This window comes from Mustela lutreola, chromosome 3 (assembly GCF_030435805.1).
Source record: "Mustela lutreola isolate mMusLut2 chromosome 3, mMusLut2.pri, whole genome shotgun sequence".
NCBI lineage: Eukaryota > Metazoa > Chordata > Mammalia > Carnivora > Mustelidae > Mustela > Mustela lutreola.
This window is the reverse complement of record NC_081292.1, coordinates 8,705,767-8,722,185: the sequence shown is the minus strand read 5'-3', so window position 1 is coordinate 8,722,185 and position 16,419 is coordinate 8,705,767.

The window sequence follows — 16,419 nt, the reverse complement described above, 5'->3', positions numbered from 1 at the left end:
GTCACTGAGAAGTCAGGAGGTGAATAGGGCAGCATCTCACCCTGGGAACCCAAATGATCTTAAAGATTAGCTAAAACAGGAGTCAAGAAAGGAAGTGAAGAAATTCACCATCAGTCCAGTCATTCATCTGAATCAGCTTCCTCTTGAGCTGGAAGCAGACCTGAAGGACAGGAGAAGGCAGTCAGTGACTTTCTCAAAGGGAAGTTATAACATCAGCCTGCATCCTCTGCCTCCCAAGGCCCTGCACAGAGGCAGCTGAATGGCCAGAGCTCCGGACGCCCTGTGGCTCCCCCTGGAGCTGAGAAGGCGAGAACAACTCCTCCCAGACCATCCAAGACCCCCAGGCAGTGGTTCTAAGACAGAAGTCAGCACATGAAAATCAGAGTCTCCTATTTTTAGAATCAGAGATTCCAATTATTTTTTTCAGAATGAATAGGTCTAGGGCAGGTTCATAAATCTGTATTTTCAATTACACAACACCTGTACCCAAGCAATTACCTCCCATGGCCCCCACCTGCCATCATCCCCTCTGAAGCAGCCCCTTCTTTTCAGAGTTCCCCTCTCTGTCTGGTGACCCGCATGACTCAGGACAGTGTGACTTTACCTGTTTTCTGTGATTTATCCACTTGATGCCAGGCGTTGATTCCCTGCAGAGTCCAGTGAGGGTTTTACCCACTCAGTCCCCCCTCAGGCTCTCTACATATGTCTCCAAAAGCAGGATGACAGTATAATTCTTATTTCCTCTTTTGGTTACTTCTATAATTCTTTGTTTGTTTGTGTTTGTGTTTGTTGTTGTTGTTGTTTTTTGAGAGGGTTGGTGGGGGGAGGACCAAAGGGAGACGGAGACAGAGAATCTAAAGCAGGTTCCATGCCCACTACAGAGCCTGATACGGGGCTCAGTCTCACAACCCTGAGATCATGACCCGAGCCAAAATCAAGAGTCGGAGCCTTGACTGACTGAGCCACCCAGGTGCCCTTCTTTTGTGATTCTTATTGTATTTTTCTTATTCCATCAATGCCCCAACAGTCCCTAGCTGGCAACTTAAGTGATGAGCCTGTTGGCACCCTTTAACCTCCCCTTTTCCTTTTTGTTTCTACTGTCCTGGTTTGTGGTTTCCTTTGTCCTGTCACATCATCTAAATCTTCCATGCTTTGTTCAATAGGGTAATTCAGACCCTTAAAAACCTGCTAACTTCATTTGCCATATTAAGAATTTATTTATATATCACAGGCAAGCACTGTGCTAGCATCACACCCTCTATTCTTTTAGTTAAGAATGTAACCCCAGACCATTTCCACAGCCTTGCATCTAGACTCAAGATCAAATGATTTTCTTATATGATACTTTACCAGTTGGTTAACATCATGTTATGTTTTGGAGCGATTTCTGTTCAGACCACGATATTATGGCAAAGTTTCTTATTGCACCTAGCATTTATTTTTTATTTTTTTATTAATTTATTTTTTATTTATTTTCAGCATAACAGTATTCATTATTTTTGCACCACACCCAGTGCTCCATGCAATCCGTGCCTTCTCTAATACCCACCATCTGGTTCCCCCAACCTCCCACCCCCCCACCACTTCAAACCCCTCAGATTGTTTTTCAGAGTCCATAGTCTCTCATGGTTCACTTCCCCTTCCAATTTCCCCAACTCCTTTCTCCTAACTCCCCATGTCCTCCATGCTATTTGTTATGCTCCACAAATAAGTGACACCATATGATAATTGACTCTCTCTGCTTGACTTATTTCATTCAGCATCATCTCTTCCAGTCCCGTCCATATTGCTACAAAAGTTGGGTATTCATCATTTCTGATGGAGGCATAATACTCCATAGTGTATATGGACCACAGCTTCCTTATCCATTCGTCCGTTGAAGGGCATCTTGGTTCTTTCCACAGTTTGGCGACCGTGGCCATTGCTGCTATAAACATTGGGGTACAGATGGCCCTTCTTTTCATGACATCTGTATCTTTGGGGTAAATACCCAGGAGTGCAATTGCAGGGTCATGGGGAAGTACAGAAAGGGAAATCAGAGATTTGATTCCATTTACTATAGCACCAAGAACCATAAGATACCTGGGAATAAACCTAACCAAACAGGTAAAGGATCTGTACTTGAGGAACTACAGAACACTCATGAAAGAAATTGAAGAGGACACAAAAAGATGGAAGACCATTCCATGCTCTTGGATCGGAAGAATAAGCATTGTTAAAATGTCTATACTGCCTAGAGCAATCTATACTTTTAATGCCATTCCAATCAAAATTCCACTGGTATTCTTCAAAGAGCTGGAGCAAATAATCCAAAAATTTGTATGGAATCAGAAGAGACCCCGAATTACTAAGGAAATGTTGAAAAACAAAAATAAAACTGGGGGCATCACGTTACCTGATTTCAAGCTTTACTACAAAGCTGTGATCACCAAGACAGCATGGTACTAGCATAAAAACAGACACATAGACCAGTGGAACAGAGTAGAGAGCCCAAATATGGACCCTCAACTCTTTAATCAAATAATCTTTGACAAAACAGGAAAAAATATACAGTGGAAAAAAGATAGTCTCTTCAATAAATGGTGCTGGGAAAACCGGACAGCTATATGTAGAAGAATGAAACTCAACCATTCTCTTACGCCGTACACAAAGATAAACTCAAAATGGATAAAAGACCTCAACGTGAGACAGGAATCCATCAGAATCCTAGAGGAGAACATAGGCAGTAACCTCTTTGATATCAGCCACAGCAACTTCTTTCAAGATACGTCTCCAAAGGCAAAGGAAACAAAAGCGAAAATGAACTTTTGGGACTTCGTCAAAATCAAAAGCTTCTGCACAGCAAAGGAAACAGTCAAGAAAACAAAGAGGCAACCCACGGAATGGGAGAAGATATTTGCAAATGACAGTACAGACAAAAGGTTGATATCCAGGATCTATAAAGAACTCCTGAAACTCACCCAAAACAGACAATCATATCAAAAAATGGGCAGAAGATATGAACAGACACCCCTCCAATGAAGACATACAGATGGCTATCAGACACATGAAAAAATGTTCATCATCACTAGCCCTCAGGGAGATTCAAATTAAAACCACATTGAGATACCACCTTACACCAGTTAGAATGGCCAAAATTAGTAAGACGGGAAACAACATGTGTTGGAGAGGATGTGGAGAAAGGGGAACCCTCTTCCACTGTTGGTGGGACTGCAAGTTGATGCAGCCTCTTTGGAGAACAGCATCTAGCATTTATAATTGCTGTTTCTCTCCCTCCCTTCTTTCTTATCCTCTTTCCCCTTGAACCCTATGATAGCATTCTATCTTCAACGAATGTGTGTGCTCTTAAACCACACTTAGTGAATCTTAGCCAGGTTTGGAAATCATAGCCTTAAGGTTTTTGAGATAGAGGAAAGTATTTGGTTTATGGAATCAGACAGAAGTTTGAGTTCTGACTCAGCCACTCACCAACTGAATGACCCAGAACAAACCCCTTCCCCAATCAGGGCATTAAGCTTCAGCTGGAAAATCTGAACAACTCATCACTCTCCTAGTGTTGCTGGGAGGTTTCTGTGGGGCAAGAGAAATGAACGCCCTGCATTATTAGAAATTGGTGAACAATAATTAGATGTTTTCCTTGCCAATATATATTTAGTCCAGTTCATTCTTCACTTTGTGCCAGACCCTCAGCTCAGTGCTACAGTACAAAGATGAATAATTCCACTCAGACAAGTATGCAGCTGGTCACAGTACAGTGGCATATAAGCAGCGGCTGGGGTAGACCAGATGTTTTGGTAGCTGGAAGAGGAGCACCTAAGTCAAGCCAGGAAATGTTCTCAAGAAGGTGACCCCAAGTGGAGTACAAAGGACATACAAAGCTAAGTAGGACATAGAAAGCTTAGGGGTGTGGGGTTGGTGTCCTAGGCAACTCCCCTGTATGAGCAATCTTACAGGAGCCTGAGGGTGTGACAACACCTGGCAAGCCTCCACATATTTTGGAGCTGCCTTGGTCATGCCCAGACACAAGGCTGCCCTCATTTGCTGAGGGGGAGCCTCAGGTCCCTTCTGAGTTCCCTGTCCTTCCAGGGCTCCTGGGTCCCTGCCCATACTCCTCTCTTTCAATGGACCTGCATCCACCCAATGAGATGCTCAGCTTTCTATCTCCAGAGCAAGACTGCCCAGTCTACTGCTGTGCTCTGGGCACCCTCTCCCAATTGTGCCCCTGGGGGACAAACATTCTGGGCCTTTCCCATGTTGGAAAATGAGTGTCACAGTAAGGAAATAGACAATGGAGTTAACCATGAAACTTGAGGCTTCTACCAGCAGGAATCTTCTCCGGAAGTGCTGGCTGGCCTGGGACAGGGTCTGCATTATAAGGGGTGAAGGGACCCAGTGTCTACCTAAGGCTTTTTCTGGTCCTTTCAATAGTGACTTTGGGGTCCCCTCATCCTCTTTTTCCCTTCTCATTAAAACTGAGGCTCATTAGGTCTTCTCTGCCTCTGAATGAGACTTGCTACCTTCTTCCCTTGCCCTCACCCAGCTGTCATGAACATCTTTGAGTCCAGGTGTGTGCTAGGCCATAGGTGAGGGAAAGAAGAGGCACTCTGGTCCCCCTCATGAGGAGATGATGTTTGTGTGTATCTGGTTGATCAGCTGAACCAGCCATGGAAGAACTGGAGAGAGCAGGGTTCTGGGTAGAAGAAATAGCACACAAGGTCAAATAAGGAGAAATTGCCCCCCCCCCCCCACTCATCACAGGCAGAGGAAGACCTGGGAGGCCCAGAACTATCCCATGAAGTGACAAGTCCATGTGACCTCACACACCAGTACAGGTGTCAGGACCCACATGGTCGCAGAGCAAGATGACATAGTGTGGAAATGCCAGAGCTTAATCTCATCATCCCCTACCCCTTCCAGTGCCCCTCCTAAATGTGGTCCTTGGTCTTTCTGAAATTTGGTTCGTTTACCTGTCAAATAGGAGAAGAAAACTCCCCCATTACAGTATTGTTGTGGGCTATAATAAAATCATGGATGGGGCGCCTGGGTGGCTCAGTGGGTTAAGCCTCTGCCTTTGGCTCAGGTCATGATCTCAGGGTCCTGGGATCAAGGCCCGCATCGGGCTCTCTGCTCAGCGGGGAGCCTGCTTCCCTCTCTCTCTCTCTGCCTGCCTCTCCATCTACTTGTGATTTCTCTCTGTCAAGTAAATAAATAAAATCTTTAAAAATAAATAAATAAATAAAAATAAAATCATGGATGGACCTGGAGGCATTGCTGGCCTTTCTGTGTGGCTGGTGGAAGGGACTTGGGCTGGGAGCTGGCAGAGCCCACACCTGTCTTTGAACCTAGATGGGCCAGTGTTATGTCCTACAGCAAGTTACTTCACAACTAAGCACCTCCTGAGTTCATGATAAAATGCCTCTCTCAACACTTGTCCAGGGTGCTGTGAGGAATAAATAAATAAGCATCCATCCATGGCATAGGAAAGCATCTGGCACACTGTCACTCTTCAACAGGTGAATGGTTATTATTAAGAGCAATACTAGTACTGGAGGTGAATTTTTCTTAGGATGCAGCACTTTTTACTTAGATGTTTCTGGCTCTCTGTCATGGCCCTTCTCACTTTGCTCAACAGCCCATATTAAGCACCTAATTTCTTCCCAGTTCTCTACAAGACTGCAGACTGAAGTCTACGGCTCATTACCCTTTGGGGATGAGCTATAAATACACCAAGTCATTAAAAAGAGGAAGGAGTGCACCTGGACAACCAAGAACATGTAAATTCGGCCAGAGGAGACTTCTAGGCCCCTCCCTCACCCCATCATTGTGATCTCGCCACTCCGGCTTCTGCAGAAGACCTCTGGGCATCTAGGTCAGGGCCCTCAGTTCAGCCAGCTCCCCCCTCCAGCTGCTTGGGAAACCCCCCAGGGACCCTCACCCCCTAGGGGAAGAGGGAAGTGACCCTCGGTGGCTTGGCCCCCAAAGATGTTCAGTTCCCTTCTGTGGACTAGAGATGTCCTGAGTGTCTCAAAGCAGGAGGGGCAGAAGGGAAAGAGGGTGCATGTCTTGACTTTGCAGTGGATGAGTTGGATTATCTTGGGCAATTCATTAACCCCCTGACCCCCAGTTGTCTCATCTGTATAGTGGGGTGACCTTGAACATTAGAGAAGACACAGGAAGTGTAGCTGACACAGTAGACATGCAGCAAAAGTGGTTTCTCTTTCTCTTCCTCCTCTTTCTCTTCCTTCTTAGTGGCATCATTTCCAGTATGGATCCCAAGTTCTTAGCAAAGGTCTTGGCACACAACATGCGTTCAAGAATTTATTTATTTATTTATTTGTTTGTTTATTTTAAGAAGGAAGGCAAGCTCAGATTTCTCCAGCTTGGAGTCTCTCAGAATTAGCAATGCTGTTTTCATCGTGAGACAGAATTCACTGTGGAATGTGCTAGATATCATGGTACTGTAAAGACATCACTACTCTCTTAACTGCCTGAAATCTATGGATAGGTAGTTACGTGGCAAAAGAGTCTTGGCAGGTAAGATTAAGGTCAGGGACCTTAATATAGTAAGTGTTCTGGAGTATTTCCCCAGGGGCCCAATCTAATCACATGGTCCCTTAGAAGCAGAGAACCTTCTCTGGAGAGAGGTAGAAGAGATGTGGCTGAAGGGGACGGCATAGAGATTTCAAGCAGAAGGATTCATCATTCTGTTGCTGCCTCTGAGTTGTGGGGGGGTCTGCTTACAAGGACCAGACAGAAGCCTCTAGGAGCTAAGGGTGTCCCCCAGCTGACAGCCAGCAAGGAACTGGGACCTGACCCACAGAAACTATGATAGAATACATTTGTATTGTTTTCAGCCAACTCATTATGTCAGTAATAGACAACAAATACTCAGAAACTCCAGATAATGAAGTCTGAAACACCAAACCCCTTGGCGGATATATACATTTACCAAGTATTCTGGCGGTGTCACCAATACCACCATTTGTGGAGGTCTACTGAGTGCCAGGCACCAGTGGTTATTGGCTAGCGGTTGCCATGTTCCTCTTTTCCCCAAGTGTCCCACCGCCCTTCAAGATCTCTCACTGTATGGCTACCCAGGCCCATGGTCCTTTAGGCCTTGGCCCCTACGGTGCCAAAGAGGCACCCTAGGCAATTAAAACTAAAGCATTTTAGCTGGGGAAATTCCACTGAGATTCAACGTATCCCGTGCAACAGGAGTCTGATAATATTCCAAGCAAAGTCAAGATTTTCCCCTCAATTTCCCTAAACTCCGTGTTTTCACTGTGTCTTACATTCCTTCCCACTGATAGCATCTTCTCACAAGTATGTAACGTGCCACATCTATCTGGTGGTCATGGGAAGAGCGGTGAGTTTTAGCAAGCAGGTGGAGAAAACTGTGCTGGAGGGAGAGCTTGTTGCTTCTTCCATCTGGATCTCTGCTGCCTCAAGTAGGTAATGCCCACGCCCTGGGGTGAAAATCGACGCCATAACATAATGACTGCCGCTCTCCTTCCTCACCCGGGTCAAAGATTTGAGGGCATGATGGCTTAGACAGAGAAATAGTCAAGTCAGTCAGCTGGGCCGGTGACTTCCTCTTTAAAGATCTCCAGGGTGTCTGGGTGTGAAGGGAGACCAGATGGACGTTTTCTTCTGAGTTCATTTCCAGTTTTCATATTAGGTATCTGTCCCAGTTGAAGAATCATTGCTACCCCCCTCTTTGTGAGGGGAAAGTGAAATTGGCAGAATTTATGTGAGTGTCCAGGTGTTCAGAACTGTCTGGAAGGAGACTGTGCTGCGAGACACAAGGGCAGGGAAGATTCTTCATCATGCACGACAGCAAACGATAATCCTGACAGAGGCCTATCATGTCAGGTGCTCTCTTCTCACATGAAATAAGGGGTGAAAAATCCCTTCCACCCAAATCCAGAGACCTGAGAATTCCTGCCCAAGGTCACAGCCTATAATAGGGATCTGGACTTAGAAGTCTGATGCAGGAGCCCAGCCACAGGTGTCCTGCCAGGCTGTCTCTATGCCATCTCAGGAAGGGCAGAGTGGCAAACTGGTTCCTTGAAACGGTGGGTCAATGTTGAACCACCCAGGGGCAGTGGGGAGATGCTGTGGGCAGAGTGCCCATTGTGGGGCAAAGTTAGGGGTTCGTGTGCCAGGGGCGGTAGCAAATGTTCAAAAATGATCTTGAAAATCCCCAGCAGGGGCACCTGGGTGGGTCAGTGCGTTAAAGCCTCTGCCTTCGGCTTAGGTCATGATCCCAGGGTTCTGGGATCAAGCCCAGCATTGGGGTCGCTAGTCAGCGGGGAGCCTGATTCCCTTCCTCTCTCTCTGCCTGCAGCTCTGCCTACTTGTGATCTCTGTCTGTCAAATAAATAAATACAATCTTAAAAGAAGAAGAAGACGAAGGAGGAAGAGGAGGAGGGGGAGAAGGAGAAGGAGAAAATCCCCTGCAGATCCCAGTAGGTAGAGTTATGGTGAGGGTGCTCTTGGTAGTGGAGTGGCAGGAGGTGAGCAGGCTGGGCAGGACTGGGGGTAAGGCTGGGTGTTCCAGCTTTCAGGAGAGCAGAAGCTTCAGGCCCCAAATGCCATCGCATGTGTCCAGGCCCAGCCAGCCGCCCCTTCTGCAGGCTTAGCCCTTCTTGGGCTATCTGGGCACGTTCCTATGGGCCGAGTGCAGAAGAGATGGGCTCCCTGGACAGAGGACAAGGGACTATGCCTCAGTGACTTCACTGGCCACAGAGCCGCCCAGCCAGACAGCAGATGACATCATAACCACAGCCAAAGTCTGGCCTGCCAGGTGACATCATGAGCCCTAAATAGCTCCAGCATTTGCTGGCAGGGAGTGAGTAGGATCACGTGAGCCTCCCCCGCCAGCCACTGTGCTTCGTCTAGAACCCCTCTGGGGTTCTTCCCCAGCTGCTTCTTGGATCGGTTGGATACTTACAACTGATTACAGAGGCATGAACATCATTACTAAAAGCAGACCAGCAAAAATGAGAAACATGAAGTCACACCCCAAACCCCAATACCCAGAGTCCCTTGTAACGCTTGTGGTATATCCTTCCACTTCGTATTTTTAGAAACAGATACCTGTATCACATGCACATATAAATGAAAAAGACCCGTATACTATATACTACCTTGTAGCCTACTTTTTTTAAAACATTTTGACAGAATGTGGACACTTAGTGCATCATTAGTTATTCTAAGTAATTTTAAAAGATTTTTGTTTATTTGAGAGAGAGAGACAGAGTGCAAGCATGAGTGGTGGGGAAGGGCAGAGGGAGAGGGACAAACGGGCTCCCTGCTGAGCTGAGCAGGGAGCCCAGTGTGGGGCTGGATCCCAGGACGCTGAGATCATGACCTGAGCCGACCTTACCCTACTGAGCCACCCAAGCACCCTGAAGCCTCCCCATTCTAAGTAATTTTCAATCCTGGTATATTACATCAGTACTTAATCTCATGTGAGTACTAGTACTATTGCTCCAGTACTGTATGTTGCATTGTTGGAGGGACGTCAGTCTCTGATATCTTGAGTAGATATCACGTACGGTCAAAATCTCCAATAACACCCACGAGGGAGGGTTGTGGTATAGACGGTGTCTTAGTTAGTTGGACGGTCAGCATTTTCTCTGATGTGGGAGCAAGTCTCTATTTCTTGGGTTGATCCCAAAGAAGAAGTAGATGGCTTCCAAGTGTGGATACTTTTTTTTTTTTTTTTTACCATTTCTGTATGTTCACCATACCATTACGATCGAGTGCATGGAGTTAAATATTTGGAAGCTAATGCAGCTGGGATGGCATGTCACCGTATTCTACTTTTCTGGACAATCCCTCAGCCCCATTTTGAACACTTCACAGAGGACCAAGATGCAGGGAGCGTCCCAAACAGCCCCGACACAGAGACCCGATCATCAGAACCATAGGCCTGTGGAGTATCAGAGCTGGAAGGGACATCTGGAATCACCTGTGTCGATCTGCCATTTTCTGGGTGGAAGCTGAGGTTTGGAGAGAGGGAGGAGCCCCAAGAACATCAACCGTAGCCAGGTCACATGTTGCCAGGATCTCCCAGCAGGGCTGAGGGGAACCCGGGGATGGTGTGAATGGCTTCACCGAGTAGTTTGGCCCATGCTCTGTCAGCGGCCAAGTGGGTGGCAGACTTCTGCTCCCGACGCTTTGATTTACTACTCACGTCGTAAGTGTTCACCGTGCACAGATATTATGTGTAACTTGTCTGATCCTCACCAGTCTGGAGAGGAGGCCAGAGCAGGGATCGTCCCCTACATTCCAGAGGGATGACTCAGGTTTGCAAAAGATAAATGGTCACAAAGCCGGAAAGCCGGTCCTGCGGGGTCTCCGGTGAATCTCTTGTCTGACCACCGGCTCCAGGGCATTCCTCAACACAGTATCCTTCCCCTGAACAACCGTGTCATGCCAGGTTTCATGAGACCATGGGGAAAGGGAACCAGTTCTCTGGAAGCATTCAGGACAGAACCTACTAGAAGCCATGGTGGGATTAGAACAGAGAACTCCTCACTCCAGGCCAGAGATCTAGTGAGACTTGCAGGTCCAGAGAGAAAATTTCCATCTGGGGAGGCCCCTGTCAGTTCCTGGTTTGGGACAGAGGTAAGTCTCCACTCCTCCGCTATGCCCAATGGGACCCAAGCCAATGCTGTCATCCAGGACCCCAAGTCTTCTGCCAGGCGTAACAGGCTTGTCCCTGCCTGCTCAACCCTCTTCTCTCCCCTTGACCATAGACCCCTAACCCCCTGGCCGGGCACTATTTGTGAGAATCACAGTTTTCCTCCTCAATTTCTTGTCCAAGTTTTAAAGGTGCAGAATTCCTTCCAGTAGGCACCCAAACCTTCCAGGAACACGAGAAAAGAGAGTGGGGACAGCAAGCAGTCTGCTAGACAAACCATGGACTTGGGGTCATCCCTCCCAGCCTTGGCTCACATGGCGTCCTCCTCAGCCTGGAAGGTTCTTCTCTCTTCCTCCCTTCTACTTGCCTCTCGAGCCCCTTCCTGCAAAGTCCACCATCCCTCTCCCTGCCCCAGGCAACGGGGACTCTGCCCTGTCTGCTCCCACAGAACCTCACTGTCTGCTGGTTTATGTGACCTGCACCATGCCTGGCTCCTCCTGCCAAGGGGTCAGGGAACAATGGGTCTAGCGAGAAGGCTTCCCATCTCCTCTCCTCTCCCAGACTCTAGACTCTCTCTGCCCATCAGAAAACATCTGAAATTCCTCTTCTGTTGCCAGCTAAGTCATCTCCATCGATAGCCAGACTATGTTCCGGTCCTTGATCGCGTGGGGGGTGGGGAGCAGCTTGCTCTCTTAGTCACAAAAGGCCCCCTCTGGCATTTTTCTAAGCCAAGAGCCACCCACCATCGTTAGTGGCCCGCTCCTTTCCGTCTTTCCTATTGTTAGCTACGTGAAGACATTCTGGAGGCATCACGGTTGTAGGATCCCTGAGCAAGCCCTGGGGTGGGCTCGCACCCTGCCCCTCCTAGTCACACTGTGAATGCAAGCTCCCTTGTCTGAGTCCCCCTCTGGCTGTGGTTTGTGTGAATGAGTCAGGAAACACTCTCTTTATGTGTGTGTGTGTGGGGAATATAGTGTATGATGGGCTTGAAGCGTGTGTGTGTGTGGGGGGGGGTGCGCGCGCACATGCGCGCATGTGTGAGATGGGGTGTGGTGCTTGCATATGTTAGAGCTGGAGGTCGGATGGGGTGTGGGACAGGGAGAAATTTGTATATGATTTGAGATTTCTCAGGCCACTCCTTGCCAAGTGGTTTCCTCTGAGGCTCAGAACCAGCCCATATGGTCTAGGATGGAAAATATTGCTGTCGGCAGCCAATCCCTGACTCATTGTGAAAGCCTGTGGGCTCACTGCTCACTGCCGGCCAGACCCTCATGCTCTCCACTCACCCCTGCCTTCAGGTGGGGCCTCTGAGGACCCATGCTCCTTCCCAAGGGCTTGGGGGGGGTCCATGGGAAGCCTTTATCCTATCTGTCACCTTGACTCCATTCCTCCTGTCTGTCGTCTTCCTCAGAGCACAGCCCCTCTGCTATTTCCGCAGCTTGGGTTCAACGTCTCCCCAGCTACAGCTGCCCTGCTCTTCCCTGGAGGTTCCAGAGGCTCTTGCAAGTCCTTGGTCCTGAAGGACCACTTTTTTCCTCTGCCACCAGCACTCCCTGTGGGGACCTGCCACCCCAGAGCCATGAACACATGACTCAACATCCCCTCTGCTGAGAAGGGAGCACTGAGACTGTGTCCACCATAAAAACATAAAAACCATAAAAACATCGCTTTTTCATACCACAGAGAGACGACCCAGGCACCTTCCGCCTTCCAGAACTTTCTGCCACCCTGTGTGAGACTCCAGGTGGGAGGGCAGGGGGCAAGGCCTGGCAATATCTGGGGAGCACGTTCACCAGGAGGGCTGGCAGCTCTGTAAATTCACAGCCCACTGTCGCGGCACATCCTGAAGGTGGCTGGACTGTTGGAAAGCTCAGGGCTGGTTCTTTACAGGCGGCAAGCAAGCCAGGAGGCTGCCTCTGCTGACAGTGCCCCTGCCTGGCCGGTTGGTAAATACTCTCCCCTGGGGGGGATCCCTCCCACTCACCACCCACCCACACCTGCCTACATTCGCTGCCACCAAGACATCCGCAGAGCACCCGGTTTCCTAGACCAGCCATTTCTTCTGGGTGGGCTACATTGTCTGTTTCTGCCGGTGATCCCCTCATCCTCAGAATCATTAGACCAGGAGCAGAGCCAAAGGGAAACCACACAGCCCTTTATCTTCCTAAATCCCCTCTCCTAGCCCCTCTGGTCTTCTACCACCCAATCTCTTCTTCCCTCATCTGTCCCTGATTTCTGCATAAAGCCTCTTTGCTGCTGGGTTCACAAGATGCCCCGTGGAAGGACCGGAGCAATGGTGCGTGGACCTCCTCACGGCCCAGGAAGGCACGGCCTCATGAAAGCAGAGCTGGGCCCAGAGAACACAGCTGTGACTGCTTTCCAGTCATGTCACCCTTGCCCGAAAAACCCTGCAGACGGGAAGCTCATTACCACCCCAAAAGATTTCTGATTACTAATGCAGCAAAATATGGACTATACTGTCACCAAAGTGGATGGACAAAAAATTCACGTTGATGTCAATTTTGAGCTCCCATTTTTGCCAGGAAACAGAAAACACAGCTTAGCTCCTTCTTAACAAACTGAGTCACTGCAAGTTCATGTGCCACCTCTTTGGGGTGAATGGTCAGGTGACACTTCCGCCTCTTACCTCAGGTGACATCTGAGTTCTGGAGTCTCGGGGCATTGACGGGGGTTGCATATCTGGTTCACGTCCCCATATGTCCCCTAATGACACCCACCGGATATAAACATTCTCTTCCAGGACTTGGTCTTTGGGTTTGGGGTCTCAGGAAAACAGTGGCTGAAAGAGTTTTGGTCCAGGTGGGACGCAGAGCTCCCTGGCCGAACCCACCATCCTTTTGGCTGTTACAAGGAAAGAAAGCGATCAGTCATTGGATTTGGAGTGCATCCTACATATTATTTTTGGCTGCTCTACATTTTAATCCCCAATGGCATTACAGGCAACTTCAAGGAAGTTAGTCAAGAAGACTTTGTCTCAATATATAGAAAGCACTATCTGATATGTAGTTGGAATGTGGGCTCTGGAGAAGACAGGACAGATGTGAATTTGCAAATAAGGATGTGAACCCTCTGACACAAAAATTAAAATGTTATAAAAAAACATTCTTGGTTCTTTCCACAGTTTGGTGACCGTGGCCATTGCTGCTATAAACATTGGGGTACAGATGGCCCTTCTTTTCACTACATCTGTATCTTTGGGGTAAATACCCAGTAGTGCAATGGTAGGGCTTCACTTATTTGTGGAGCATAACAAATAGCATGGAGGACAAGGGGAGTTAGAGAGGAGAAGGGAGTTGGGGGAAATTGGAAGGGGAGGTGAACCATGAGAGACTATGGACTCTGAAAAACAATCTGAGGGGTTTGAATTGGCGGGGGTGTGGGAGGTCGGGGTACCAGGTGGTGGCTATTATAGAGGGCACGGATTGCATGGAGCACTGGGTGTGGTGCAAAAACAATGAATGCTGTTATGCTGAAAATAAATAAAAGAAAAAAAAATTCTTGCCTGAGGGGTGCCTGGGTGGCTCAGTCGGTGAAGCATCTGACTCTTGATTTCAGCTCAGGTCATGATCTCTGGGTGTAGGGATTGAGTCCTCTGTGGGACTCAGCCCTCTGTGGGGCTCCACGCTCAGTGGGGAGCATACCTCTCTCTCCCTCTCCCCCTCTGCCCTTCCTCTCCCGACCCCTGCCCTGCCCCCACACTCTTACTCTAAAATAAATAACTAAATCTTGAAAGAAAGGAAGAAAGGAAGGAAGAAAGAAAAGAAGGAAGGAAGGAAAAGAAACATCTTGCCTGAGAAAATAAATTAGGGTTGAAAAGAGTCAGCTTAAAAAAACAGACACATTTTATTGAAGACCTGATTTTTTTTTCATTTTTTTCTTTTTAAATGGCTTTTTCAGTTGTACAAATCACACAGATTCATTATGGAAACGGTTGTTTTTGTTTTACATAAATGTAAAAAATTGTATAAACTAAAAAAAAAAAAAAAAAAGTTGAAAGTCACCCATAATCTCTCCAGGAATCCCAGAAATAACCATTATAAAGATTTTGAAGTATTTTCTTCTGGCCTTTTGTCTCCTGAGTGGGTGTATATAGAGTTATGTAATTATACTAATTCTTTACATGTACTTTTCACCCTTTTTTCTCAGTGAGTTTTTGTTTTCTAACATCCACCATTATACCGTGAGCTCTCTCAATTGATCTGATTAGTGATCAGAACAGGCAGAAAGGAAAGTCTTCATGGATCACATGGTACTGGGGGTCAGTGGATCAAAAATGGACAAAAAAGAAAATGAATACAAACATTTTTTTTTATTTTTAAAGATTTTATTTATTTATTTGATAGAGAGATAGTAAGAGAGAGCGTGAGCGAGGAGAAGGTCAGAGGGAAAAGCAGACTCCCCAGGGAGCTGGGAGCCCGATGTGGGACTCGATCCCGGGACTCCAGGATCATGACCTGAACTGAAGGCAGTCATCCAACCAACTGAGCCACCCAGGCGCCCAATGAATACAAACATTTCACATGTAGCAAATTGTTGCAAGTGCCGTGAAGAATAACAAAGCAGAAAGGAGAGGAGGTAAGATGGATGACATCTCCATCTGAGATGGGGAGCTTTAGGTAGATCTCTCTGCAAGGTGATGTTTGAACAAAGTTTTGAAGGAAGTGAAGGAGACCACCAGGACAGATCTCTGGGAGAGAACATTCAGGCAGAGGGAACAGCATGTGCAAAGTCCCATGAGAGGGTGATTGAAGGGGGAGGAGCAGCTGGGGAAACGGAGTCAGAGAGAGAAGGGGAAGAGGTGAGATTTTGTATTTGAGGGCAGGGGTCCGGTCACTCTTAGAAGCCAAGGTAAAGACTTGGAATTTTCCTTTAGACGGGACGGGAAGGCACTGGGAGACTCTGAGCAGAGTGACATAACACAGCTCGCATTATAAAAGAACGTATCTGGTTTCATGTGGAGAAAATACTTTAGAGGGAAGAGGGATAAAAAACAAAAAACAGTGATAAGAAGCTATTCCAATGATCCAAACTAAAGATAGTGGGAAGTTGGACCAGGGTGACAGGAGGCAAGGTGAGAAGTGCCAGATTCCAGATCAGCTTTGAAGGAGTCAGAGAGAACACAAGAGTAGGGGAGTCCTGAGCATCACTCTGGATGATATTTAAGGTTTTCACACCCAGAGGCTGTGTCCTAGAGAAGAAAGAGGCCCAGGAACTGAGTCTTGGACCACTCTGGCAGGTAGAGGTTAGAAAGGGACTAAGAGCTCAGGTGGCAACACAGAAGACCAGTCTCTTTTGGAAGCCAACTCAGAAGGTTGTCAGTATCAGAATCTACATGCCATCTTGTGAGAAGCCATGTTATCCCCATGTTACAGATGAGGGAAACTGAGGTTCAGAGAGAAGGAAGGAATCCTTCCAGGTATTGAATAAGGAAGAACAAAGCTGGGACTGGAGCCTTTTTTTGGATGAATGGATGGGTAAGTTTCTCAGCCTGTGCTGTGATGGATGGGCAAGCTTCTCAGCCTGGCTGTGTCCTGCACTTGCACATTGGACACACCAATATGGAGGTTGTCATTTCTCTTTCTCCATTAGCCATCAACCATGACAGAAAGGAAGTTGTTTGGGATACAGATTCCAGCGTCCCTCCCTCTGGGCTGAGACAATTCTGAGATAATTCTCAGGTTCCATAGTCTCTCCCTGCACTTCCCAGGGGAGCTGGATCACTCCCTTGTCCACCACAGTCATCACTG